The 27423-nt window shown below is 44.8% G+C and overlaps 1 protein-coding gene across 3 annotated transcripts in view; it reads right to left on the bottom strand.

Moving 5' to 3' along the window:
* LOC132243292 (protein FAM163A-like) overlaps positions 1–27423 on the bottom strand; it is an 83920-nt gene that overhangs the window by 26851 nt on the left and 29646 nt on the right. For 2 of the 3 annotated variants that reach the window (XM_019500234.2, XM_059728364.1), the window contains exon 1: positions 19487–19605. The exons of the other annotated variant lie outside the window; for it this stretch is intronic. The gene's annotated coding sequence lies outside the window, so the exon portion shown is untranslated. Of the gene's footprint in view, positions 1–19486; positions 19606–27423 lie in introns of those variants that run through there. 3 annotated transcript variants of the gene reach the window in all.

The raw sequence follows: 27423 nt of genomic DNA, 5'->3' as shown, positions 1-27423 counted from the left end.
TGCCTCGTGGATGCTGCCTGTCTAACAAATAAGTAAAGAAGCATATTGTATTAAGAAAGGAAGACAATAATACTGAAGACATGTTCTTATAGGAAGCAGTGATATGCCCTTAGTCCTAAACAGTGTGCAGCCACAGGTAACCTATCTTTAAAAGATAAAGCAGAAATGGATAAAGTTGACCCAGAAGGGCCAATAAAACTAATAAGCATCACAGAAAGATTTTTTATGAACCACTGACCAAAGCTAGCATCAAACCTTCTGACCTTCCAAACTGTTGGGATCAACAAGTTGTAATTACTGATGGGTGGATTTCAAAAGGTTCAGAGCTCAATTTTGAAAAAAACACCTGCAAGTTCAGACACTGATTAGAAACTTAGCTGAGCTACACACATACATAATCCACAAGACCTGCAAAGCAGGTTCTCTCATGACATTTCCTACTTCCACAAGAACAATGTTAGCCTTCTGGCATTTCTTCTGCCTGCTCCTGTCTGGAGCCCATAAATGCAGAAGTAGTAATAAAAGTGAAAACAATGGGATCTGATTTCTTTCCTCAAACTGCCAGAAGAATCTACCTGAGGTTTGAATGGGGAGGGTAGAGATTCTTACTGTATCTGAACTTACTTTCCTATGCATGATGGGGATCTTTCAGTCTAAGTCTTTGCACACAGGTTAGAAAGGGTAGGTTCTATATAGTCAGTCAAGAGTTTCGCTAAGTGGTCACATTACAGAGCACATGGCAAGCACATTACAAGACAAACCTGCTATCCTGATCTGTTTAACCACACCAGAAAGTTACGGTTTCTCAACCATTCATCTAGACTCCAAATGTGGGAAACCCAAAGGGAGCTCCTTAATTGGGAACAGTTCAGGAGGGAGAGGTATAATCAAGATGCTAAGGAGAAATAAACCAACGTCAACTTTCAACTGCACTGTACCCAGTGTGGGCACCACTATGGCAGGGAAAAGGACATGCCAGCAAGCCAGCAAAAATGTGTCCTACTGAACTGTGTATTAGAGTAGGAAGGAAGTATCTAAAGGGATCTACATTGTGCTGGTCTGCCTAGGCAGTCCCACTGGGCTCCCCAATAAATGAGTGCCTTAATTTAGTTATATTTTTAGAGACATGTTTTTGAAAGAGTGAAACAGACTCAGAATTTCATGACTGATTTTAAGCTCTTGGCAAGTAACTATATGGTGCCAAAACAGAGCAATTAAATGGGTAGTATCTATGTTACTAAAACAAAACAAAACCACCCAAATCAATTGCTCTATAACCCAGTGGACCAATATTTCCACCAGCCAGAACCCAGAGAAGGATGAATAATCAAGACTGAAAAACTTCCTGTGATCTTTAACAACCAAGCTGTGCCCTTAAATTTATAAGGAGGTGGGGGCAGAGAAGATTTCTATTAAGTTATCAGACCCCAAGAGACTTTATTAATATGGCAAACACAAGGGGCTGGAAGAAGGCAGAGCTTGACCTTTTGTGACCTTCTTGGAATGAGCCATGCAGAGAGTGGGCTGTAATTTATGAGACAGGGAGCTGTTTGCATCCAGAAAACTTCATTTCATGGGAGCAGTGATTTGATTTAGAGCTATGAGAACAGCTTGCAATTATCCTGAGGTTTAGAGCAAGCAGCCAGGAGAGGGTGAATTACACAGGAGGGGAAGAACTCTAACATCCTGAAGGGAGTCAGCATTCTCTTACGACAAACAAGGTGTTGACAACAAGGAATCCTAGGGGCATGCTGTGGGATTTTGCCCATGTACTGGCAGATAGACAGGAACACAGAAGGGGAGGATCAGGCCCAGACAGAAGTAATTGGGGCCCAATATCACTGAAATCATTGGAAGCCCTCATGCTGACTTCAGTAGCTGTCAGTTCAGGACTGTTGTCCCATGTGTCTGGAGAGCTTTGGGCTGGAAGAAGCAAATTCTAAATAGTCTAACATGCCTGAGCCTGTTAGCAGCAGCATCTCAACAGCTCCTGCAAAACTTAGGAGCACTGAGCACAGAGCTGGAAGGGGCTTTCTGGGCCGTCAAGTCCAGTCCCTCACTACAGCTTGCAATCACATCACAATTCCTTTCATAAACTTCAGCATAAAGGTGGCTTGGATTTGTGCTCCCACTATTCCCATGAGAAAGCTGTTCCAGAACCTCACTGATCTGGAAATCTGGTTACTAAATTTATTCCTAGCCACTTTATACCTGTTTGGTATTATACCACCATTGTTATCCAGTTTAAATAGCAATTCTCTCTCCTTTATCTATCCTCTTCCATCCCCCAGTGCATTTTAGACATCAATCATAGCTACTCTTAGCCTCTATGTTGCTATTTTCCAAGCCAGCCACTTATAAATTATGCTGTCCCCGCTCCAGCCATCCAAGCAGCCCTTCTCTACACCTGTTCCAGTTCCATTAGTTTGTCTTGAACACAGTGATAAGAATTGTAGCAAGTATTCCAATGAGATATCACCAGTGCCTTATACAATGAAACTGCCTTATATTTCCTTGGTGCTACTGGAAATACTTCTCCCTATTCATCCTAGGATTGTGGTTGCCTTTTCATAGCTGCATCCCATTTGTGGCTCATAGTCAACTTGTGACCACCCAGTATGCCCAGCTCTTTCTTTGCTTTAACCATTACTCACTTCAGACTGTTCCACTTTCATGACTTGGCTATCAAGAACTAAAAGTTAGCTCAAGTTGTGTGATGATGACAGATTGCATCACATCACAGTGATGCCGGAGTCAAAATGCAGCATTGTGGATTTATGCAGACACAATCACTGGGGGGAAAGGTTGGAGATAATAAAGCTGGGAATGAATCTAGGAACCATTGGGTAAAAACATGTTATGCAGCACTGAGGGGAAGGACTTAGGGTAGGGAGGGACGAGAAATTTGGATGATTACAATAGTCCTGATGAGCCTAAAAACATCTATGAATTCATGGATCAGAGCTGAAGAGAAGCATTTTCTATAAACACTGTAGCATTTCAGATGTCTCAAGAAGAGGCACAAGGGACCACTTTGCTGGGATCTGTGCTGAATACAGAAAAGAAACAATACTCAAGGTATAAGGAGTCCAAGAGATGGGCTACACGGATTTATGTGCACACAGATCTATCTTCAGACACTTGGACACAGGAAGAGGTTTGGCTCCCAGCAGCTGTTCTGATGGATGACTGGCATACTTCCTTGTTCCCAGAAGCATTGTTATCACAGTACAGGAAGCAGCATTTGGCTGGCATGGCTCTCCTTGGAGACTTTACTTCCTAGAAGGCTGGCACAAGCTGGAAGAAACTGTTGAGACCAGACATTGAAATCTCTCAGATGCCTACCAGCAAGCAATAGGTGTATTGAGTCAGGTCTGTCTCTAAACCACAGACCATGAAACAAACCCAGCAATACCCAAGGCTGTTGGGTTTCAGGACATGGCGCATTACTGTCTCTGTTGAGACAGGCCGCTCCACAGAGGTGGGATGTAGTACTGTTTCACTGATAAAATAGGCTTTTATTCTGATGATGGCACCCTACAACACTGTATACTGCTGGGTTTCTGCACATGTATCCCGAGGTGCTGTGAAGGCCCCTTTTTATGAATGCTGCACACAGACTTGGTCATATGGGAGATTGGGCAGATCCAGGGAAGTGCAGTGGCACGGATTCACCCCCCTTTCCATTGACTGTGCCACAAAAGCAGAAATCAGGGATGCTTTTAAGTCTTCAAAGCAAGGTAGAATTCCCCCTCCCTTCCCCATTGCTCAGTGGCACCTCCCCTCCCCTTCCCTCCATTCCCCACACCCACCATTGCCAGTGTCTCTGGTTGCTTTGGGGGCATGGTGAGAGGGGGGAGTTTCATAGCTACTCATGCCAACTCCAGCCAAGCTCCCCATGGAGCCTGGCTCAGCCAGGGACAGCAGCAGTGTGTGTGGGTCTCACCTCCCTGCCCAGTCCTTTGCGTGTGCTCTGCCAGCATAGGCGCAAACTCAGAAGAATGGAATTCACTGCCACAACTGTTGTCTCTAACCAAGCCTGGCTTCCCATGCAGCTCTGCTGAAGCAGGACAGGAGCATCTCTGGAGCCCCCCCCCCCCCCCCCCCCCCAACTCTCCCTGGTCAGCTGGGGATAGCAGCAGAGCATAGGCAGGGGAAATGGAGACTGGGAGGGAAGGAGAGACATATGCCACTGAGCATAGGGGGAAACAAAGAGTGGGGGAGATTCTTTACCTCTTTGAAGGACTTAAAAAGAGTCCCTGGCTGCTGCTTTTGTGGTGTGGTCTCCCATCACCCAGTGGGTGGGGAGAAGGCTGGGAGCTGGGGTGCAGCCCCCTGTTCCTGCACCCCCTTTGCAAAATATTGGATCCACCTATGGAGACCAGGGTTCATTTTCCAATGGCTTACACCCTTTCTCTACTTCACTGATCCTACAAAGACACTTTCCTCACCCTTCTAGGATTCTAGCAGCACCACAAAAGATTTCTTTTCACTTTTTTGCCACATTACAACAAAAGAAAAACAAAACCCCAAATGTTCACCAACACCAACTATGCCTAAGCCAGTGGTTTCCAACCGTTTTAGATTCAAGGTGTCCCTTGTTAGACCCAAGCCACTCCTTGGAAAATGCCAGTCCTTAATTTTCACTCATTTTTTGACTATTGAAAAAAATAACAGAGCAATTCTTCAGTTGCAAAGAACACTGGAAGGAAACAAGTCAGAATGTTTTATTTAAATGGATTCCTATGTGAAATCTTTAGACTTATCTTGTGAAGCATGTGTAGATGTTTACACATCTAATAGTTGTGATATTGACCTGCACCCCACGCCACCCTTAAAAGGATCTCATGACACCCCAGGGTGCCATGGCATCCTGCTTGAGACTCACTAGTCTAAGACATAACCATAGCTGGTTAGACGCATAAGGGCTAGAGGCAAATCCTGCCCCTTCCACTCCTTTAGCAGAAAGCTCACCCTGCTGATCTGTTGTCTAGGGCACAAGGTGACAGGAGTCCACTTTAGAGGTGCACACATTGTACATGCCAGGAGTGACCAACCTGTAGCATGGGCAGCCTGTGTGTGTGGCATATGGCAGAGGGAGCAGGGAACAGATTGACAGATAGGGCAGGGAGCACAGGGAAAGAAGCAGAAAGCATAGCAGCAGATCAGGAAGGGAGCACAGGGCTGTGAGCAGAAAGTAGAGTAGCCATTTGGGCAGGAGAAGAGGACTATAGTGGCACTTGGGGAGACTGTGGGGCTAATTTGTGGCATGTTTGCCAAAAAGGTTGGCTCCTCTGCTCTCCAGGCACTCCCATAAAAGAGAGGACTATGTGCTGCTGACCTTGTAGGTTGAGCAGTGGTTGTGGAGCACAACTGAGGTGGATAAGGGAGGTTCCTTCTTGAAGGTCCCATGGAGACACAGTCCAGGTGCTAAAGCTGTGAGGTGGCACCAGGGTTTGCTCCTTTGAAACTACTATTTGTTTCTTTATAGCACATGTTAAAAAGCAGTATCAGTTATGTATCAGCAATCCAAGGAAATTCCAGCTTCTAGAGCTGACAGAACCCAGCCAGACTTTGGTAAGAGCAGCAGAATCATGGAGTTTGGAAAAGACTCCAACTGCATCCAGACCATGTTACTGAAGGGGAAAAAAATGCATCAGCCACAGCCTAATGAGCCTAAGAGTTTAACAATGGACCCCATGAGCTCTAGGCACAGCCTTTACAGCCATCTCATGGTGCCACTCAAAAAACCATCGAAATCCCCATTGCCTTTAATGGGAATAGGATCTGCATCGCACCAAGCTATTTTTTACTAATCTAGGTAAAATAGGATACACAGGGCCAAGTTACATCTCCCTCACTCCTGTCCCATGGACTGTAATTATGACTCTCTTGTGAGTTAGGGGAAAAATATTCTGCCCACAATTTTGATCTTGAGAGGTTCTATTGTACAAACTGTGCCCTGCAATGATCTGCATGAATCTGTCTGTAGTTCTAACATGCTGGATGAATAAAAGAGTTTAGAGTCTTCTCTCCTTTGGGGGAGCGCCTCCAGCCAGACACATCGACAGGGCTGCAAGGGGACAAGTACACACGAACAAAGACCCTATGTGCTTTGGAGCATCACTGACATTCTCTTAAAATCTATTCTAAAGACAAAAATGGAGCCCCCTGGGTATGTTCAGGTACAGAGAGCAAAACAACTACGGGGCAAGAAAAGAAGCTTTCAAAGTTGAATATGGCACCCTCACCTTGTTTGTGCATCACTGTATTATATAATAATACTCTTCTTAACTGAACTGAAAGACATGTAAAATTGTCTTGCTAAGTTATGTAGGTCAATCAATACAGGGTACAGATGCATTTGGATAGATCTTTTGATTAGATAATGTATCCGTGACTAAATATGAATGGAGGCTTTTGGAATGAAAAGGCACCTTTGATGGAAAGGATTACACTTTGTTGGAATGCCAGAGGAGAAAAAATACCATTTCTGCTGTATTACTTTGGTTCCAACAGTTAAACACAGACACAGACGGACAGACATCCTCCTTAAGAAGAGTCTGATTGCAGTGCTAAGCCAAAATAAAGTATACAATAGATCAATGCCTCGGACCGTTTGTTCTCAATGGCAACTGTTTGCAGAAGTGTTACTTTTGTGTGCAGCTAACCTTGCACCATGTTTTTGTCATTGAGATCCGCATGTATACAGTAGATAAGGAGATGGTTTTGTTTCAACCACTGAAAAGCATGACTTTGCACACCCAGAGGAGCTTCCACCCAGTGATCTCAAAGCACTTTATAAACAGTGGGTATCATCATTATCTTCCTATTTTACAGATGGGGAAACTGAGGCAAGGGAATTAACTGAAGGTCACAAACAAACCTAGTGGTAGAGGAAAGGGACTCCAGGGATCAGGTTCCAGGGACCAGCTATTCCAACTGCTTTGAGCTGGCTTTTTAACAGCACTAGAGGGCATTTGGGGATTCCCTTTGCATATGGGATATTACCATGTAGAACAGAGAAAACCTAGGAGCACTATTGGATCTCCTACCCGTGGCAGAAGGGATGTGGACAACTATTCCCAGGTGCTGGCACAGGTCCTAGGACCATGGCAAACAACATGCAAATAAAAGCAGCCTTTGGGCAGCTCCAACGTAAGTCAAGGACCAGACCAGTGTCCATCTGTGGTCTCTAAAACACAGAGCTGACCTTTACAGCCACCTTCACTTCCCATCCCATTTACTGAGCAGCTCCTAGCTGATCCCATGACAAGTAGCCATGCTTTTCTTTTTTAAGAGAAAAGATGTCCTGGTAAAATTCTGTGTGGGACAATCCCATTTCCCATTTTTTCCAACTGAATAACCTTTTAAAAAAATCCTCTTGAGCTGTCTTTTCAATTTACTGACAGCTACTGAATTTTGCTCTGTTCCTCACCAGAAGTAGCATTCCAAGAGCAGATACTTCAGAGTTCAAGATGTTAAAGATGGACATCCTTATTCAGATTAACTTTCTAGATGCAGTGATTCTCAACCAGGGTGCTCTGGGGTGCTTTAAGACCCTTTCAAGGTGCCACATAGTGTTAGCACTATTAGGGATGTAAACAGGATTCACAACATAAACCCTGAGATTTCAAATATAAATCCACAATGTTAACAAAATTCTGACCTGTCATGGTCTTTTTGAGTTCTCTGCAAAAGAAAATATTGCTTTATGATTTTTGTGTAGCCAAAAATTGAATGAAAACCGAGAGCTGGCATTTTCTGAGGGGTGTCTCTAGTCTAAAAAGGTTGAGAGTTACCATATTTGGGGCTTGTGCTTTGTGAAGTAATTAGAATAACGATACAATAGGATCATGGTTTCCCACATGGCAAGTGAACAGAGGCAGACAAACAATCCTTAGTGCAGGTAGTTGCTGTATCAAACTCTTCTAGACAGACATGCATGGCCTTTTGGTGCAGAGATGCATCTTTTTTAATTGATGTCACTTTCCAATGTGAAGTTATGGTCTGAAAAGTGACTCTGTAAATTAGCAACATCTTGACGTTCTATATTTATTCTCCTTCAATGACTTCCATATCAAATTTGCACACTTTGCAAGTCGATAAGAGTTTTTGCCAGCAGCCAGCACTGTCAGTGCAGCTGATGAAAGCATCAGAAAAGGCAGGCAGAATTCTTGTTCTTTCACACAATACTCTCACATGAAAAGCCCCACAAAACTAGGAGCTAACCTGCTGTGCACTGTATGACCAAGCCACCTCTATAACCTTGTTCCATGCATTCCAATCTCCCAGCCATCCCTTTATCCCTTGCTTTTTCTCTCACACAGAAGTCCATCATCTCATGTACAATTTACATTTTGCACTCTGAGTTGGGACCCTGGCTTTGTTCACTATTTAAAATACTTACAGTGACATACACACAAAATACAGTGAGCTGCAAAGCTGCTGTGACAGTATTTTCAAGAAGTCAAAGAAATAGGCCCTACTTTTAGGGTGACTTCAAAGAGATTTACCACATGCTTTAGTACTCAGTTGAAAAGAGACAGACTTTTGAGTTAGGGACAGAGTACAAAACCCTCCAAGCCCTTCTGTAGCAGCACAGTTCTCCACACTGCTGGCAGTGTTGCATTACCTCCACCACCAAGATTAAATCATCAGCCAGCTGAAGACATACAAGAGCATTTTGCACATTGTTGGCAGACCTGCGGTAGTGGAGCTACAAACAGCCACTAGAAGCAGAGAGGCAAGCACGCTGATGGCTATGCAGTAGCAGCTGTGAAATTCCAGCAGCCGAGACAGATAAGAGTGGACATAGCCACAGCGTCCACTGGAGTTGATGTTGGTCTTTCCAACCTTAGAAAACCAAAATGAAGGAGTCACAGATGCTGGTTTGTGACCGACCTGAGTTTGCCAGTTTTCATTTTCTTTTCAAACACCACCAACACAGTTCACAGTAAGGATGAGAAATCTTAGTCGCAAGAATTGCTTTAACAGACTCAATCCTTGGTCTCCCTAAACCAGCAGTTCTCAACATTAATAGACTCAAGGTACTCCTTCATATTTTTTCTGAATTAGATGGTGACCCATTTTGAAACATTATAACAAATATAAGTAATGATATTTTATGTAAGGGCATTAACACTTTAAAAAAAAATTCCTTTACCTTTGATCTCTAAAGGATTTTTTTTTAACTTTTTTTAAATTAAGAACATGGAAACAAAGCAGAAACACTAATGTTAAAGAAATATTACACGTGAGAAGTTATGGGTAAGCAAGAAGCCAGAAAATAAACCTTCAGGGTCACAGCTCCATAGTTATATGGGTACAATGGTCCGACTGCAACAACAATGTCCAACCCATCTAAACTGTGGGCTGGATTAGCTGTGCAGGGTCAGTTCACAGGTTAGATTTGGTGCATAGGAACAGTCAATCGGTCCAATCCAGTGTGAGATCAGTGCACGGGCATGATCTGGTATGTGGCCTCAACTCTGTGCCAGATAAGGCCCATCTGCATATGCTAGATTGTGCCTGCTGCCCCAGCCCTACATGGGCCTGATTGGGCCCACCATCCCAGCCCTGTGTGCACTGGATTGCACCCCAGCCCTGCACACTCCCAATTGGGCCTGCTGCTCCAGCCCTGGCCTCATATATGCTGGTATGATCCAGCAGGGTGGTGACAACGTTAATTGCCTCTTCCCCTCCACTGACAAATTCCTGGACCTGTGGGGAGCCCTGCAAGCCAAGTGACACAGCTTCCCAGGCTAGACCTGGCACACAGGCTGGAAGTTGAGCACCAGTGGACTACAGGATAGGAACCAAGGTTTGCAGTACACTTATAAGAAACTAAAAATTCCTTTCCTTAGCAGGGAAGCAGCTGTCCCCTCTCACTTTGGCAGCTGCAGGTCTTTCATCCAAACAATTCAGGAAGGGAGACACTTGCTGTAGGACATTAAGCAAAGCCCTCTTCACAGGGGCTGGCTACTGGAGATTACTTGAGAAGCTGGAGGCAGTGGGTGAGAGGGAAGGTCTGAGGGGGAGAAGCAGAGAACAGACTTTGGGAGCTGCCCAGTGCCCCAGCAAGGATGTGGTTCTGAGCACCAGTTCCACACACAGTCCCAGTCTGGTCCTGCAGCCCTGGGTCTTTGCCCGCTCCTACTCACTCTGCAGCAACTGCTTCTCAAGCTGTTTGTTTTAGCACTGGCTCCTTCTCCCCAGACCCCACCATGCCAGTGCTACCCAGTTCAGGCCAGGCTGGCTCAGCCAGCCTCTCCCTACCATGAACAGCTCCATGATACCCACCCCCACCATAAGATGCAGGATCAGATCTAGCTTCCAGCTGGATGCACACACCCTACTGCACCCTTAAGCATGTTGCAGTACCCTGGTTGAAAATCACTGCTCTATTCTGAAACCTGTCAAAGGAGGGTGAAACATCTCATATGGTTTCACCAGCGATATGGTATTCAAGGTAAATCTGAAGGAAGGCAACAGTAAAAAAAGGCAGCTATGGTCAGATTCAGTCTTAATTAGACCAGCATGAAAACAGAGTAACACTAGCTAGATCAGTTTAGTTATTCTAAATTTGTTACAGGGAAAAATCTGAATTTAGCCCTGCATTTTGCAATAAGCAGACTCCTTTTGGGGACCTGAACTGAACTGGTGCTACAAACCAAGTGCTTTTGCCATCACAGGAAAGAGTCTAGTGCAGTGATTCTCAAACCAGGTTGCTGTGGCACCCTGCAGCACTGTGAGAGCCTCCTAAATGTGCCATGGGGTGCCATGCAATATTAACACTGTTAGCCAAGCAACCACCTACACACAAATCACAAGATAAACCCAGAGATTTAAAAGCAGGACTCCATAGCGTTAAAAGCATTCTGACCTGTTGCAGTCTGCTCTGTTTGCAACAGAATTGCTTTATTATTTTCCTCAGTCAAAAAATGAGTGAAAGCCAAGAGCTGACATTTTCTGAGGGGTACCGTGGGTCTAAAAAGTTAAAAAACTGCTGGTTTAAGCGAGAAGAGTATGTATCTGAGCATTAGGGGTTTCCACCACTGTAATCCAGTGGTGATTCTGTTTCTCCATTAGTAAAACAAGAATACTGTTATTTGGACACCTAATGAGTGTCAAGAAATTAGCACACTGGTGCTTGGAAAATACAAACAGAGCCCAGGACATGCTCAATGTTGAGCAAACCCATAGAAGAGACAGCCTCAGAATGCTTACAGACCCACTTCTGCCACTCTGCTCTCTGCCAGCAACCCAGAATTTGCTTAAGTACTGTAGTTCCTTGAACGACTAGAATCAGTTATGTGAATAAGGGTTAACTCTAATTTGGATATAAAACAAATCACAGCAAATGACAAGAGATAGGGGCACAAAGACAATGAAGGTTACAATAAGCTTCTGCCTTCTAGGTGCATATACGCATTAGGGTGCTTCCAGCTGGGTTTTGGTATGCAGTTTTAAATCATTGTTGATTAACTAAAGTTAATCCCAAAGTTCCTTGCATTTAAAGCCATCCTGTGTAAATGCAAATTGTCACTATAGTTGAAGGCTATTTGCTAGCCATGTCTGCTGAAAGGATGGATAGTTGCAATGCCATGCCTGTGGCATATTCACTTGCCTTCAGCAAACTGACTTTTATATGAAGTTACATCCATTTTTATTATATTTATCAAAGAGCAGCGTCTGATCCATGGAGGAATGTTTTAAATTTTCATCAGAGATCCCTTAATATACAGACTTTCACCACCCTCCCAGGATTTTTCAGGAGCTGGTTAAATAGGAACAAAGTACTTTCACTGTTATTTTATAATCCTATAAAACTAGCAAGCAGTGTGATTAATGCTGTGAAAATCATTACTTATGTAAAGGATGTGAAATTACTGTATCATAAAGGAAGAAAGAAATCAGAAGATAATCCTGATACTACACTCATATTGTGTCACTCACATTCTAGTTTCAGCCTATGACCAGTGATTTACATATACTTGTTCCCATCTCAGTGCAGGGTGCTAGACTAGATGATCTCTTGAGATCCCCTGTAGCTTTGCAGTTTTAGGACTGCTGTGTCAGACTGCAAAATGCAGCCCATTAGCAAGGTTCAGGACACAGTGCAAACAGGGACACAGATTGTGTGCATCAGCCACCCTGTATCTCAAGCTCATATGATATTAGGTAATATCATCACTAATATTCATCAAGAGCTCATGGTTTACTCCTCAGGGTCTTTGATGTCATAATAAAATGGAAAAAGGCTGGTTCTATCAATGGAGTCCTTCCTTTCACTAAGGGAAGAGAGTTTCTCCCAGTAGATTAGTTGAAATTTTACTCTTGATCATAGCCAAAAGAACTTAATAATGAGTTCCCCCCTATTTGGCCCTAGTTCACTTTTGTCTTGACCTCATGTAGTTGTTCACAAGAACACAAAGCAGGCATAAAATGATCCAACATGGCAACAATGAAACAGCCTTCCATACAGATAGACATCCAAACTCTGCCGATTATAAGCCTCTTCCTCAAATTTTCTCAATTGTTTTCACCATTGCTACTCAGCTATCTGCATACATCTGTGTCTGGAATGAAATGGATTCAGCTCTGTCACCAATGATAATGTTCACCTTTATACAGAATCTTCCACCCAAGAGTCTCAAAATGCTTTAAGGCAGGGGTTTTCAACGTTTTTATAAGTGTACCCCTGGCAGCTGGACATGAAGCGGCAGCAGCACAAGGTGGTGGTGATGGTGCTAGCTTCATTGCCCCCCCTCCCAGCCCCTGGTGTCCAGCCGGTGGGGAGGCATCTGTGTGGTCTGCAGAAGGGCACTGCTGCCCTCACCCTTGCCCACCCCCTTGCTCCTGAGGCAATGGCATGGGCTGGTGGACTGCAGTGCTCCATCCCTACCGGCCTGCATGTATCCCCTAGGGCCTTCTCAAGTACCCACGGGGGGACACATACCCCCAGTCGACAACCCCTGCTTTAGGGTTATTAATGTCCTCAGTCTTCCAACATTGCCCCTTAAGAGTGCCCAGATGCATTATGACCTGAAGAATGCTTTGTACTTGAAAACTTGTCTATTCCAACCCTGCAGTTGGTCTAATAAAAGATAACCCCCACAAAAATCCTTGCCTGAAACTATCTGCATTTTAGCTAGGGGGTGGGGGAGTGGTACAAAAGTTAGTTTGCTGTATTGCCTAACAGATTTGTAGCAAAGCCAGGAAAAAAAAACATCCAGACCCTCCAATGCCAGCACCCTGGAAGCTTGCAGAGTGGTGACAGAAACCCAACCATCGTGACTGTGACATGGAACAAATGTGATGTACTGTGTAGCCCTCCTTCCCCTCAGATATCCTCTCATCCTGGATCCTAAACTAATCAAAGGCTCCTTGGCAGGACCAAGAAGCGCACAGATGTTAGGAGTTCACAATTCCATGTACTGATTTCCAAGTTGTTTGTATTTCTCCCTCCCCGCCTTGCAAATCCCCTCCCATGCTCCCCTCTTTCCCCACCCATAGGCTTATCCTGGGCTTCACTGAGTCTATTCCCACATGCGTCCCTTCTGCCTTCCTCTCTCCCAGATGAATCCATCCCCCCATTCTCACCCCCTCTCCCTGGGGACAAAGAATCATCCCACCCACAGTGCAGCAGACAGCAAGAAGCCCCTTGGGTGCCAGTCTTTGTCCTTCCTGTAGTGCTAAACCGTGAGCACCCTACATGATAGTCCTGCAGCTGCTGGGTGACAATCTCAGGCCCAGATCCTGAAAGCTGGTGCATGGTAGGGAGGGAGGGGAATAATATCCAGCATATGTCCACAAGTATGAGTGAGCAGGATCAGGGCCTCTCTAACATAGACCAAAAACAAGCATCAGTATAAGTCAGTGGGAGACTCTCTAAGTTATTACAACTCCAGAGAATACAGCTTTGTTTAAAAAACAAAACAAAACAACAAAACAACAACAAAAACAAACAAAAAAACCCAGTCCAGGCTGCTAAGCGCATTTTCATCACTTCCTTATCACATAATGTGCAAAACTCCAGCAACACTTAAAAACAAGGGGATGAATAATTAAAGACATCATAAATCTTACACATGTGCATGGAGCAGGAGGAGAATCTGGATAAAACCCTGGGGGGCCACATCATGCTCTGTTGTCTGGTAGAGTTTCTGTCCAAGCCAGCAAATGTACCCACGCGACTGAAAAAGGAATACAAGTCCCTGTCTCTTCACATACCAACTTTGAGCTCCTCCATCCCATTCAATACATGACTGCTCAAATTAATATTTTCCCCCAATTGTCCTTAATTGTTCTGTCCCATGTGGAAGGAATAGAGTGCTGAGAGAACAGTATGGCTTCTGCCATATGGGAATATATAGAGAGTGCCTCATCTAATGATCTCACAATACCCTGCAATGCTTTTTACATGTTACATGCAGGGCAGGGGGAGCACGCGAGTATTTTACTCTTAGCACCTAACGTGGCTACTGCACCACCTTTCATAATATCACATGAACCAAAAGTCCCTTTCCCCTTGAACACCTGGTTTATTGGAGCTATTTTTTACTCTGTGAAAAGCCTTTGACTCAGCACCTGGCTCAGTTTTTCAAAGTTTTTTCCAGCATACTTGCTGCAGGAACCAGCAAAACTGACACAAGTCAGTGCTGCCGCAAATAGACCTCTACAAAAGATATTCTCTATGAGCAGTTAGGGTTCCTGCTGCACTGGACACGCTTTGATTTGCTCCCCTTGCTCAACTGAAGGGGAAGAATTTCCCACTCTTTCCTCCCAATGCAATGATGAACTTTGCTTGGAAAACTGTTGGATTGACAACCCTGCTTCCTAGAGTTTTTTGTCTCTCCGCAGGATGCATGTGGCACAGGCAAGCTTCTCATCATCAACATGCCCCAATCTGACATGGGGGTATCAGATCTGCAGGCAAGAACTCAGGTTTCAGTCACTGACCTCTCCACTGAGACTGCCAAGAAAGAAGTAAAAAATCAGCAAAGATTTTTAGGACTTTAGCATCTTTCATGGGGAAACTGGACAGATTCTAAAGTTTTTTTAATCTAAGAACAGCCCTAGATGGTTAACTGCTGACCTGGGCTGAAAGCGAGTTAGCAGCCTCCTCCAGGTGGAAGTCAACATTCCACATGATCAATGGCCTCAGACATCTAGTCCAGTAATTGTTGTAACTTTACCTTCATGTCTGGCAGGGGCCAGTGGGTTAACACAGAATTCTGCCCCTTCTGCTTGCTGGGGCTACACACAAGTGGCAGCCAGAAGCAAGTAGTTATGTTCTAATATTCCTCCGTGTTTCTATTCCAGCAAAGGAAAATCAGCTTCTCTGCTTAAGATATGCACTAATTTTGGAGGAGTGATTTTGAGGGGAAAGGTATATTTGGTATGTGAGTAAATCCAGTAATAACCATTACTTTAACTTTTCTGAAGTGCCTTGGACTCAGAAAATTAGTCCCCTGGGTCATGCCCCTATCATTGAGAAATGCATGATGCCAAACTGGTCCCACTAGAAAATCCCAAAACTGTATCTTCTTACGCAACAGCAGTATCAGCTGATAAGTCGCTCAGCTGCAGGGGTGGGCCCCTACAGCTGGAAGCCCCACCAGCTGCTGAACTCCCAGGTTCAGGGGCATGATGTGCCCCACAGCTGGGAGCTCTGGTCAGCTGACAGGCCTCCCAGCTGCAGGAGCACATGGTGCACCCCCGTGGCTGGAAGCCCCATCAGCTAACAAGGCTCCCAGCCACAGGGGTGCACCTGGCCACACATTTAATTCATGGTGTGATAGGAACCAGCCACAAACTTATTAATTATTACATTTTTTGTGTAATTGAACACAATTGTTTGAATGTGTCGCTCACGTCTTAAGCATAACATGTGGCAGGGGCCTCACAGCCATAGCTATTGGCTGAGCACTGTAGCTTGTACCTGAGGTAGCAACTGAGCTGGCTTAGGGCAAGTGGGCTGCTGCATGCAGTCTGTAGTGTTTTGATGAGGCCTGCAGTGTGAAAATGCTTTATTATTTACAGGAACTTATATAAAGAACTACTTACAATAAAAAAGTAACAGTTTTACTACTGCCTTTGCAAGGGCTAGGGCCAAGCCTAGTCTTCTTGCTGTTCTGACATGCCGGGAAGTTCCTGCTGGCTCAGTCAGATTGTTTCCTGAGATGGTGCACACTGTTTCCAGGAGGACTTACTTTGTCATAAGCAAAGACTGCAAAAATCTACTTTTTCATGTTCTGCCTTCCAAAAACAAGGGTTGCATTTTATTTGGGGGCATGTGATATGCAAGAAAATACAGTCAATCCTTCCTACGCAGACTCCAGAAGAAATACAGTGATAGCAAAAGGGGCAATTAATCCATCTCCAGATTTTCTCTTTTGGGCTCTGCCCAACTCCACTGAAGTCAATGGTGAAATTCCCACTGGTTTTAAAAGTGTAGGAGCAGGCTTCTAATTAGCTTATTGCCATTGCATATAGCTTCCCCTACAGAGATGTGCTACTCACTCTATTGAGTAATTTCTTGCCCAGGTTGAGTAAGAAGGAGTGGGGAAAAACCAAAAAAGTCCTCCCCCACTGCTTGGTAGACCCCAAATAGATGCAGTGAAAACTGGTTGACATTCAAGCTGTAGGCTGGCAAGTTAAATTGGTTGGCAGTCTCTGGCAATGAAGCTGAGTGAAATTATTTACATCACCATTTAATTCTATAATGCATCATTCATAAACCTCCCCCACTGCAGCTGTTATAATACAGCAAACAGAACACAAACAATGTGCAAGAGAAGTGAGGTGGAGGGTCATTGATCAGTACTGCTTGCTCAGCCTCTGCCAGTTGTCTGCAAGAGACAGGGAGTAGACGATGGCCTTATTTTTAAGGGGACATAATCACTACAGTTGATACATATTTGCAGCAACAACTGGTAAGAGCAATAACATCTCACACTCCAACTATACACTGATGTGGAAGGTAGTGAGAAGGTATGGGAGGTAGATCTTAGTATTACTGGCATAGCTGCTGAAGGCCCCAGGTGGGGAAGAGGGGTCCACTGTATTAAGTACTGTACTTGCATAGAGCAAGAAACAGTCCCCTTCCCTCAGCAACTTGCAAAAGTAGATCACAAAGGATATATTCTTCCTATCTGGAAAACAAATGCAAAGAGAAATTAAGCACCAGATCTTTCAAGCAAGATAAGCTCATAGGGTGCTGCCCTCCTCAAATCAATCAATCAATAAATTCTCTTTGTAGCATCACAGGGAGCTGCTCAGAGCCAAGCACTTTGCAAACCTGGCTCCAGTCAGGGGTTCTGAGCCTTGAAAGTCTGGTACTAACTAATCCCGAGAGCCAGAAACAGGACTCTGATTTCCCAAGTCCCAGTCTAGTGCCATAACCTCTAAAAGAGGGTTGGCAAACTCACCCAGCCCCCTGGGCTGGATCTGGACCATAAGAATTCTTCATGGGTTAAATCTAGATGCAGCCATCACTTGCTCCCTGCCACTAACATGTCCCCAATGTGGACCCATACCTCAGATTTTGGTGGAGGGCTCCATGCCCACTCACAGATGGCAAAGCTCTGTGGGACACATTTGGCCTGCAGGCCGTATATTTGACACCCCAGTCCTAGGCTAGTGGTGGCTCCAGCTCTACAGGCCAGACTAGCAGCATGGAGTTGATCCATAAGCTGGATCCTGCATGGGGTTGTTTCACAGATGTGATCCAGTCCACTGTCCTGACCCTGTGTGGAGCCTAATCATGTGCCAGCCTGACTGTACTTTTGCACAAGGCCACGTTATCTGGTCTATGTTGACCTAGTAAGAGGTTAACCTTCCACTCTGCGTAGACTACACCCTCCCCATCTTCATTCAGGCTAAGTTGCATCAATTAACACAAGAATAAGGGATGGCAGGGTTGAGCCCTTTGTTTTCATGTTTCCCTTAATTACAGGCTATCAATTAAAATATTAAGTAAGCTGAAGCTGATGTCATCCAGGCCCCTCCATTCCTGCACTGGTGAACTCCCTGGCACATACCCTGCAGTCTCACTCTCCAATGCACTTGCTAATTCAATGAAATGTCTGCCTGTTAAATTAGACCAGTTGTTGTCTTACCAGAATCATCTAACAGGACTAATTGGAAAAACAGCATCAAGGGCTGCCTTTTCAAAACAGATTATGTAGGCAAACAACAGGGAATGGTTTAGTCCTCACTGACCCAAAAGCGCTTCTACTGTGGTGAGATCATCTCTGGGCTTAGATTGAGGGGATTTAAAGCAGCTGAAGGAGCAGATCTGAATGACTTCACCTGATTTTGCTATGCAGCACCTTAGGGTTTTGCGGGTTAATGCATCCACTCAAGGCAAAGCTGGATCTTTTTGTTGGGAAGATGATGAATGGTAAAGTGAGAAGCTTTTACTACTGGCTACATGACACATACAGCAGGTATAATACCCAAGATCCTGTAGTGCTGCTATGGCTGTGAGAACTGCCCTGCTCTTTGGGACACGACCACAGCTTTGTAATATAACCACAACAGATGAGGTGAAGCCCCCAAAATTTCTTGCACTTTTTACCTTGTTCATATTTGACACTGTAGGTCAAACTCTATGGAGTAACTCTATGGATGATGCTGTGTGTCCAGAGATGAAGAGTGTTATTCCACTTATGTTATTCCAAAGAATATAAGAGCTTGAAGAGGGCTGTCAATCTAGCTCTCCACCAATGAAGAACTGCCCCATCATGCCCCTTATTGCCATTGCATTTCCTGATGACTCTTCTTGTCTAGCATTAGAAGTTCTAGCCCATGAATAGGCCAACTGCTTCTCTAGAAAGACTATTCCAATTTAAAAGATCTCAAGTCAGAGAGTTTTCCTCATCTCAGCCTGAAGCTCTCTCTAAGTGATTCCTTTCCCCTTGTCGGCCAAGACTTGTTTCAACAGCTGCCAGAATAATTGGATTCGTTTTGTACTTTAATAATATTTTTTTCTATTTTTATCCACCTGACACTGCTAAGCAACTGATCCACCACTATTCATTAATGCCATCTCTTGGCTTTTTGGAATAAGTCACAGATATTTTATTCCCGCTATTTGGGCATTAAGCAGTTGCAGACTCTTAAACCTCTTCCCTGCCTTTGTTTCTTTGACACATGATATGGCTATTGTTTATAGAACGGTAATGCCTAGAAATCCCAGTCAAGATCAGGGCCCCATTACAGCAGGCGCTGTATGTACATTCCATACAAGACTTTTCCTGACTTGAATAATCAACACTTTTAATATGTCCTCATAACTCAGACCCTCTTGATATCCAGCAGTATTCCTTGCTCTACACTGCACCTACTGCATTTGGTAAGATGCCCAGAATTTAATGCAATAGTTGAGCTGCAACTGTACAACAGGCCCCAATCCAGAAGGCTTAACACATCCGAGTTGTCAATGTGATGAAGTAGTTGGCAGAGCCAAAAATCGCACCTTGTTGTGCATCTGTAGGTGCTTCACAAACAGGTCCAAGGAGGTGATCCTCTCCCTCTATGCGGCATCGGTCAGGCCACAGCTAGAGTATTGTGTCCAGTTCTGGACGCCGCAGTTCAAGCAGGATATGCACAACCTGGAGAGGGTCCAAAAAAAAGCCACTTGTCTGATTGGAGGCCTGCAGGGAAGGCCCTACGAGGAAAGGCTAAGGGACCTTAACCTCTTCAGCCTCTCCAAGAGAAGGCTGAGAGGGGGCCTTGTGGCGGCGTACAAATTCATAAGAGGAGAGCAACAGGAAGTAGGTGATGGTCTGTTTATCAGGGCACCCCCTGGAACAACAAAGAACAATGGCCATAAGCTACTGGAGAGTAGGTTTCAACTAGACATTAGAAAAAAGTTCATCATGGTCAGGGTTGCCAGGATCTGGGCTTCCAAGGGAGGTGGTGCTTGCCCCATCCTTGGGGGTCTTCAAGAGGAGACTGGACAGGGACCTGGCTGGGATTACATGATCCCATGTTTGGTGGCCTTTTCTTGCCTGCCAGGGGCAGGGGTTCAGACTGGAAGGCCCACTGAGGTCCCTTCCAACCCTAGAATCTATTAACACACACAATGAATATTAAGTATATATGCTTATATTTCACTGAAGTCAGACTACAAACCTGATTCCTTTATGCCTTGCTGAACTGGAGCCTTGCTCACATCACAGAGCAAGGAATTAACAACTGGAGGAGATAACCTATATGACGCAGCACCAGCCTTTATAAATGACACATTACCCTGCAAACTCTCCCCATTTGTTTGCTCCCACACCCTACTGAATGCCAAGCTCCTTTGACATCCCAGCATCAAAACAGGAGCTGCTGGGTGCTGAGCACTTCCTGTGCATCTTAACACCTAGAACTTTGTTGGATCCTAGGTCTTATTCAGCATTACACATTTCTAGGGCTTTTCCTCTATTGTGGGCAAATTACTAGATGCTCCCAGCACCCCACAATCAATTAGCTCACATTTTTTCCAAGCTCCACTAGAATCATCCCAAATTCCATTAGCCAAGTATCTAAATCCAAGAACTCCTATCCCAACTCTTGCCTCAGCTTTACATTGTTCCCTCCTACACCTTGTACATCTCAACCCACTTGCCAGTTCTTCTCCAGGGAAGATGCAATGGCCTGCAGCTGAGAATTTCAGACCATCATAAAGACAGCATTAGCCCAATCAGGCAGTTATTCAGGTCCACTCCCGCCTCAAGTTCAAGAAACACTGTTCAATCAGGCATTTGCACATGCTGGGACGTTAGGGTCTCTTCAGAAGTACTTATAGTTTTGGGGGGTTTTTTGTAGGGCTCAGGGCTAAATTCCAGCTTGTGAATTGCACAGACCTACAGCATGACACAGGCCAATAAGCAGCCCCTTTCCTCCAGCTCTCTGCACATGCTGTCCCTGCTTCACTGCTCTAGGGCCACTTTTGTTAAAGAGCATGGCTGGGAGGGAACGAAGGAAATTCATCAGTCCCCATCTGCTTGAATTTCCCTGCTCAAGACATTTTGGCCCCCTCATTGCCCTTCAATGCACCCCAAGGGCTGGTCCCTTCTACAGCTCCCAGGTCTGACACCCTGTGCTGTGAGTAGAAGAATGCACGTGTGTGAATATATATAGTTGTACACCTGGGGCTTGGCCCTGCAGGAGCAAGGCATCTTCAAGTCTCATTGAAAATAGTAGCAGACAAGGACACTGCATCTTGCTTACAGGATCAATCTACTAAAACACTGGACCCAATCCTGGTCATCCCAGTGTGGGAAAAGCAATACTCTGAGCACTGAAGTAGTGAATGCCCAGTAGCACAGTCTGGAGAAGACTAGCTCAGACAAGGGACCTTTTACTATGACCATTGGCAACAGAAGACTGGGGCTAATGGGGCTTAGTCCCTCCAAACATGGGGCAACAGTGGCAGTGCAAAGGGCCACACAGCAGCCTGGGCGCAGGCTCTGGGCAGCTGCAGCAGGCAGGGGACGTGGCACAGCCTGGCAGCAGCAGGCACTCTCCCCCTACCCCTTCCAATCCACTGACTTACCTGGTTGGTGGGCCACGTACGTCTGTCTGTGCACTCAGCCGCCCCAAATAATATTTTATCCCTATGACTACGATAGCACTGTATAAATACTTTCTTCATGCTTTAGGGATAGGATAGACGAGTAGCAGCCAACCCTTTTGGCAGGTGTGCTACAAATTAGCCCTGTGACTTCCCCAAGTACCACTCTGATCCCCTTCTTCTGCCCAGTCTGGTGCCCTGCTTTCTGCTTCCTACTCTGTGTCCCCTGCCCAATCTCTCCCTCCATGTTCTGCTTCTTGTCTCATCAGTTGCTGTACTGTCCGTCTCCTCCCTGATCTACCAGGTGCCACACACAGAGGCTGCCCGTACCACTCGTGGCAATCATGCGGCAGAGTGCCCACCCCCCGGATAGACTACTTAAGCCATCAAGTAAGGACTGGGGTATGTGAATGCATTAGAATAGACAAAACCATTAATGAAATCAAGTCCAAAGATTTCCTCCAGAGAAAAGAAGGGGAGGAAAGGGGGAATCTCTGCTACTCAATGGAACTGCATGGGGGTAACCAGAGGATTGGGCCCATTATGCATCGCTAGACCTTCTTTTCAGTCCCCATCTTCCAGGAATTGTTAGCACTGCCTTATTACATTCCTGGAGAATTTAGTGCTATCTGTGGTAAAGTTTGCAAGGACTCAATGTAGTTTTAGATCCTTGGTGGATTTCATCTTCCTAGTCCTACACTGGGCTTTACACAGTAACATTGCTCCCATTCGCTGACATTATTCAACAGGCTCCTCCTAGTCTTGTTTACTACATAACGAGACAAAAGGCTTTTTGTTTTAAACAAATTCTAGCCAGAGCTGTGCAAATGCAGTGTCTGTTGATTTCTATATAAAGATTCCCTTTAATTGATGCCCATGGGACTCAGATTGGGTTCTGGTACCATTTTTTTTTTTGAGTTGCAATGTACCTGGAGTAAGTTGGCCTATAGAGTTAGCACAGCCGTTTATTACAGAATTTGGAGCAGAAGGTTGAAAAGCTTTACTTTCAGATTTGAACAGGATAAGAGCAATAGCAAAACTGGCGTTTTCCCCAGTGAAAGTAATGTTGATACAGATGATGAAATGTTACAATTTAGTGCTTTGATTTCTAATGGGATCATAAGCTCAATCAGGTAAGGACTGGGTCAGTACTTGGATGGAAGACCTCCAGAAAACACTTGGCATTCTACTTTCTTATTTGGTAAGGAAGCAAGAGACTGGCAGCAGCAGCTAGACTGCGGCAGGGGATGTCTTCCCTATCTAATAAATTGATGATGTAGCACTTTGAAGTTGTCCAGAAAATCCCTTGACACTTTGTGATAGTTTGGCCATGATGTGCTACAGCATGTGTATAGCCCCAACTTGGATTTGCATTCTGACTATCTGCAGTCATCTCCTTCTTCAGTTAGTCCTAGCTGAAGACAGCTATTCTCTTCCTATCATGAAATGCTGTGGGTTAATATGATACAAATTTGTCTTAACCCAAAAGTGGTTGTATTTCAGAATTACTCAGGAATGGAGAATGGTCTGGATGAACTGCTGAGAATTGGAATCAGTCAGTCAGGAAAGTGGAAGGAGGACCTGAAATTTGAAGGATGCCTTTAAATCAATGGCACCAATCTCCAAGCCCCATGGGTCAGATGAGTGGCATGGGATCAGGCAGTGGGCTAGATGCCATGTAGGGGCAGTCTACAGGGCTCCTCTTGTGTTCAGAAATTTAGGAATAAAAGGAGTAGGAATGAATACTGCCACTGTTCCCATACCAACACATTTCCTGATTCATAGGGATCCCCACTGGCCAGATATGGTGCATGGGTCAGAGGTTGAACACCACTGCTTTAAAATGGCAGAACCTAATTTTTTGTTACTCTAGGCAGACATCACAAGCTAGCTGCAGATGGGCACATGCAGCACCCCAGGGACTCTTGATATGAAACAACTGACTCAGATCCAAGAATAAACTAAACTAATACATCTTTATTTTAGAACTCTGTAGCCTGAACCCATGGTCTGATATAACATCCTAATGGTCCTAATGGAAAGAAGCCTTTCAGAACATCAAGGAATAAAGATTTAAGAAGTGTAGAAAACAAACATATCAATATGGAGATTACTAGCAAGGACAAAAGTAATGGGACCAAGGAGCCTGAACAAGCAGCTGGGAAACAAATTCCTGAGTTATCACAGCTGTCACTGATCTGCTCTGCTCTTGGGTAAGTCATATTAGTCTCTTTGCCATTTTGTGACAAGGCGCAGATGCAGTACCTCATTGAGATATTATGAATCTAATTAGTGGTATTAAAGGTTTATGAAGGCAAGTGCTAAGTGCTGGAACAAACTCATTGTGACCCACAGCTTTGCTCTTGCCTTGGTGCTGCATGTCAGAACCCAGAACTTCAGGACAGCAGCATGATTAGAACCCCTTTTCCTACAGTTGCGTCGTAAGCTAAATGAGAAACTCCACTAGCTGGTCAGGGGTTGAGAAGCAATGGAGTATTTTGATCCCACCTAGCAAGGTACAGTTACTTCTGTACTTCTGGTAAGTAAAACTGAATTTTGATCAACTCTCGCTTCTTAGCCTAATAGGGCTATTAGAAGTCATTTAGCCACAGAAAAATCAACAGAATGCTTCTCTCCTTCCTGTTTTGCTTGTAATAGGATATAGTGCTGTCTCATTCTGAAGAGTACCCTTCTGGAGCATTACATTTTAGTACATGTATATAGGTAAGAGTTAGAGAAGTGCATTGATAGGGGGTCCTGTCTTTGCTATAGAACAGCCAACCTCCCATAACAGTTCTTTACAAACTTTCACCTACAAGGGCCCAGTCTCTCTCCCTGTGCCTTCCCCTGTGGAAATGGATGGTTGACAGCAAAGGCATAGTGAGATTACACTGAATCCTGCGTAGGATTGCTTGCTGTGCATTTCATGATTCATAGCTCATGGATCATTCTTTTCATTATAAAATCTCAAAGCATTTTACAGGAGAGAAAAGCATGGTTACCCTAGTTTTACAGATGGGAAAAGGGCACAAAGAGGGGAAGTGGTTTGCCTAAGGTCACCCAGCAAGCCAATGGCTAGACTCTGAGCTAGAACTAAAACCCAGGTCTCCCAAGTCCCAGTCTAGTGCTCTATCCACTGTATAACACTGCCTCAGATTTTTTTTTTTTTAACTGCAGTTAAGATCTAGCTCAACTTTAAGAATTACTTTCATAGTCAGGTATGGAGAATTTTCTGGAACAACTGCTGCCAAGAAAGTAGAAGGAAGAACTGAAATTAGAAGGATCTCGTTAAGTGACAGAATCTGATTTTTTGTTACTCTACCACGACTGTCCAGCTGGTAGCCCACAGGCTGCAGGTCCCTGAAGCTACTTCTCCCACAGCCACATGGGTGGAGAGGAACCAAGGGAGGGGAAGTGGGGCAGGGAGCTGCATGCGACTGGGGGGATCTGCATGGTAGGGAGCAGGGAGTTGCATGCTGCTCGTGCCGTCTGCGTGGGGGGTAGCAGGGAAGGGAATCCTAGGCCCCAGCCCCCATAGCCTATGGACAACTCTGCTCTATACTATCATCACAAGCTACTTGCAGACAGGCATATGCAACACCACAGAGGCTCTTGATACAAGGAGGCCAACTTAGATCCAGAAATAAAACTACCCAAACTTCATTTTAAAGCACTGTAGCCCTTCTGTAGACTTGTATCAAAAATACATTTTGGGACTACTGCATACGATTTTGTGCCCTCTGAGGGAATTTCATGGGGGCGATCTGTAGCTAGAAGACCAGCAGTTCCCTCTGCTTGCCAAGCCACATTTTAGGCTTAGGTCATATCCACTGACAGAGCTTCACTGTAGTCAGTGTAGAACAGCTGAAGATTTGGCCCACTGCCTTGAAAGATAGTGGCTGGGCAGCAGAAAGCCTGTGAAAGGCAACCTGGCTGCACACTGGCATTTACTATTCCACTCCATCTGTCCCATGGCACTACCCCCGACTGAAAAGTTTTGCTCCCATTTATCTTTGGTATATAATCACATCCCAGTCAATCACACTGAACACAGATGGCCTGCTTGTCCAAGTGCGGACAAACTAACAGAAGAGAAGGGGGATGTATGTCAGCTGCTCCATGACAACTGTTCATGCACCCATTCATTAACTTGACAGTAAAGCTAAATTGGGGCAACATAGCCCTGCTTCATACAGGGGGAAATAGCTTCAGTGTAGTTTCTAGGTAGACTGACAGCTTGGGGCAGTGGGTTCTCCAAAGGCTAACTAAGCACAGTAAAGAAAGGTAAAATGTAAGTAATTTTGAATATGCCAGTACTGACATGCCTTGACTGCTCCCCTGTTCCTGTTTTACACTATTTTCCCTTTTCCATGCTTTCTCCAGGCTTATTCTTATTCCTTTCCTACAAGGTAAAACCCTCCCAATCTTTTCAGTCCCTCTTGAAAGAAGTTTTTTTCCATGCATTGTATTCCCATTATTATGTGTGCATTTTACAGTCGCATAGGAGCTCCAGTCACCCACCAGGAGCTCATTATACAAAGGTGCTATAGTAAAAGAACAACAGGACAGCCCATGCCCCAGCAAGCCTGAATCTAAATTACCCCTGCACTCCTTCTCATGCTATAGGGTCCTTTGGGAGACAGAAGTGACCAGACCACAGTATCGGGGTAAGAGCTTACAACAGACCTATGAAGTAGCGTAACTTTCTGCATTGTTTTCCACTCCAACATATTGTTCAGTTGTTTTGGTGATTTGGACACAAGTGGATCTCTTAATGTTCTCAAGCATTGGCAACAATGCTCATATCCCAACATGAGCAAGCAGCTACCACTTCAGGAAGATGGAAACCAAAACTTACCTGTCCATTTTATACAGATTATTTGCACTACTAGTGTCCTTAACATGTTGGACACTGGCCAACTACTAGAGGGGGACTTCACAACAGGAAAATACTGATCATATCTCATCTTATTTATGCACTTCATGCCAAAGTTCTATGGGGATGTTGGGATGAAGGATGCCATATTCTTCTGTGGCATTTATGTCCCTCAACACCACTTTTTTCTCCATCAGGGACATGTGTTTTCTGCTGAGCAGAATCAACACCTGCCGAGGTCTGGATCTGTACTGATGGCATCTCAAGCTAAATGAATTGCTTTTATAACATGTGGGCAGCTGGCTGTCAGTAGGCTGCTTTATTTAATTCTGCTGGTCCAAGACCAATGCAGAAAAGCTGGAGATCTACACAAGGACTGATTCACACAGTGGGTAGGCTGGTCTCATTTGAAAGACCCTGCTGCAGTGGCCACCATTCTGGACATGTCATTGTCCTTTACTATTGCAACAACCAGACACTACAGAATATGGGGAGCATCTGTTCCAACACAGGGTGGTATCAACCTAGCCCAGCACTTTGTTGGCACAGCCATAGTTATGCTGGACAAGCACTTTAGAATTATTTGTCTGTGGATTTCCAGCACACCAAAGCACACTTGGATCACAGGCATGTGCCATAGGAAGGAGCCAGAAGAGGCTTCAACTACATCATGTCAAAGCAGGATCTGAATATAACAGCAACCAACAGATGGGCATTTCTCTTTAGATCCCATGGTACAGTCCACTTACCTAACCAAAAGCAGTCCAGGCACAGTTGTGAAAAAGTTTACAACAACAAGAATCCTTGCACAGCTTACTCTTGATGTCAGCAAATCTGATACAGGAATAGATGGCCACAAGCCTCATGTTCCTGGAACTCTGATGGCACTACAGCACTGCCTTGCCAAGGGCACCTACTGCTCCACAAGCTCTGGCTGGCCCAAAAGCAATGACAAAGACACCTCCCTGTGCTG

This window comes from Alligator mississippiensis, chromosome 5 (genome assembly GCF_030867095.1).
Source record: "Alligator mississippiensis isolate rAllMis1 chromosome 5, rAllMis1, whole genome shotgun sequence".
Lineage (NCBI taxonomy): Eukaryota > Metazoa > Chordata > Crocodylia > Alligatoridae > Alligator > Alligator mississippiensis.
The sequence above is the reverse complement of the archived record's forward strand: the minus strand, read 5'-3'. Positions and strand labels throughout refer to the sequence as shown.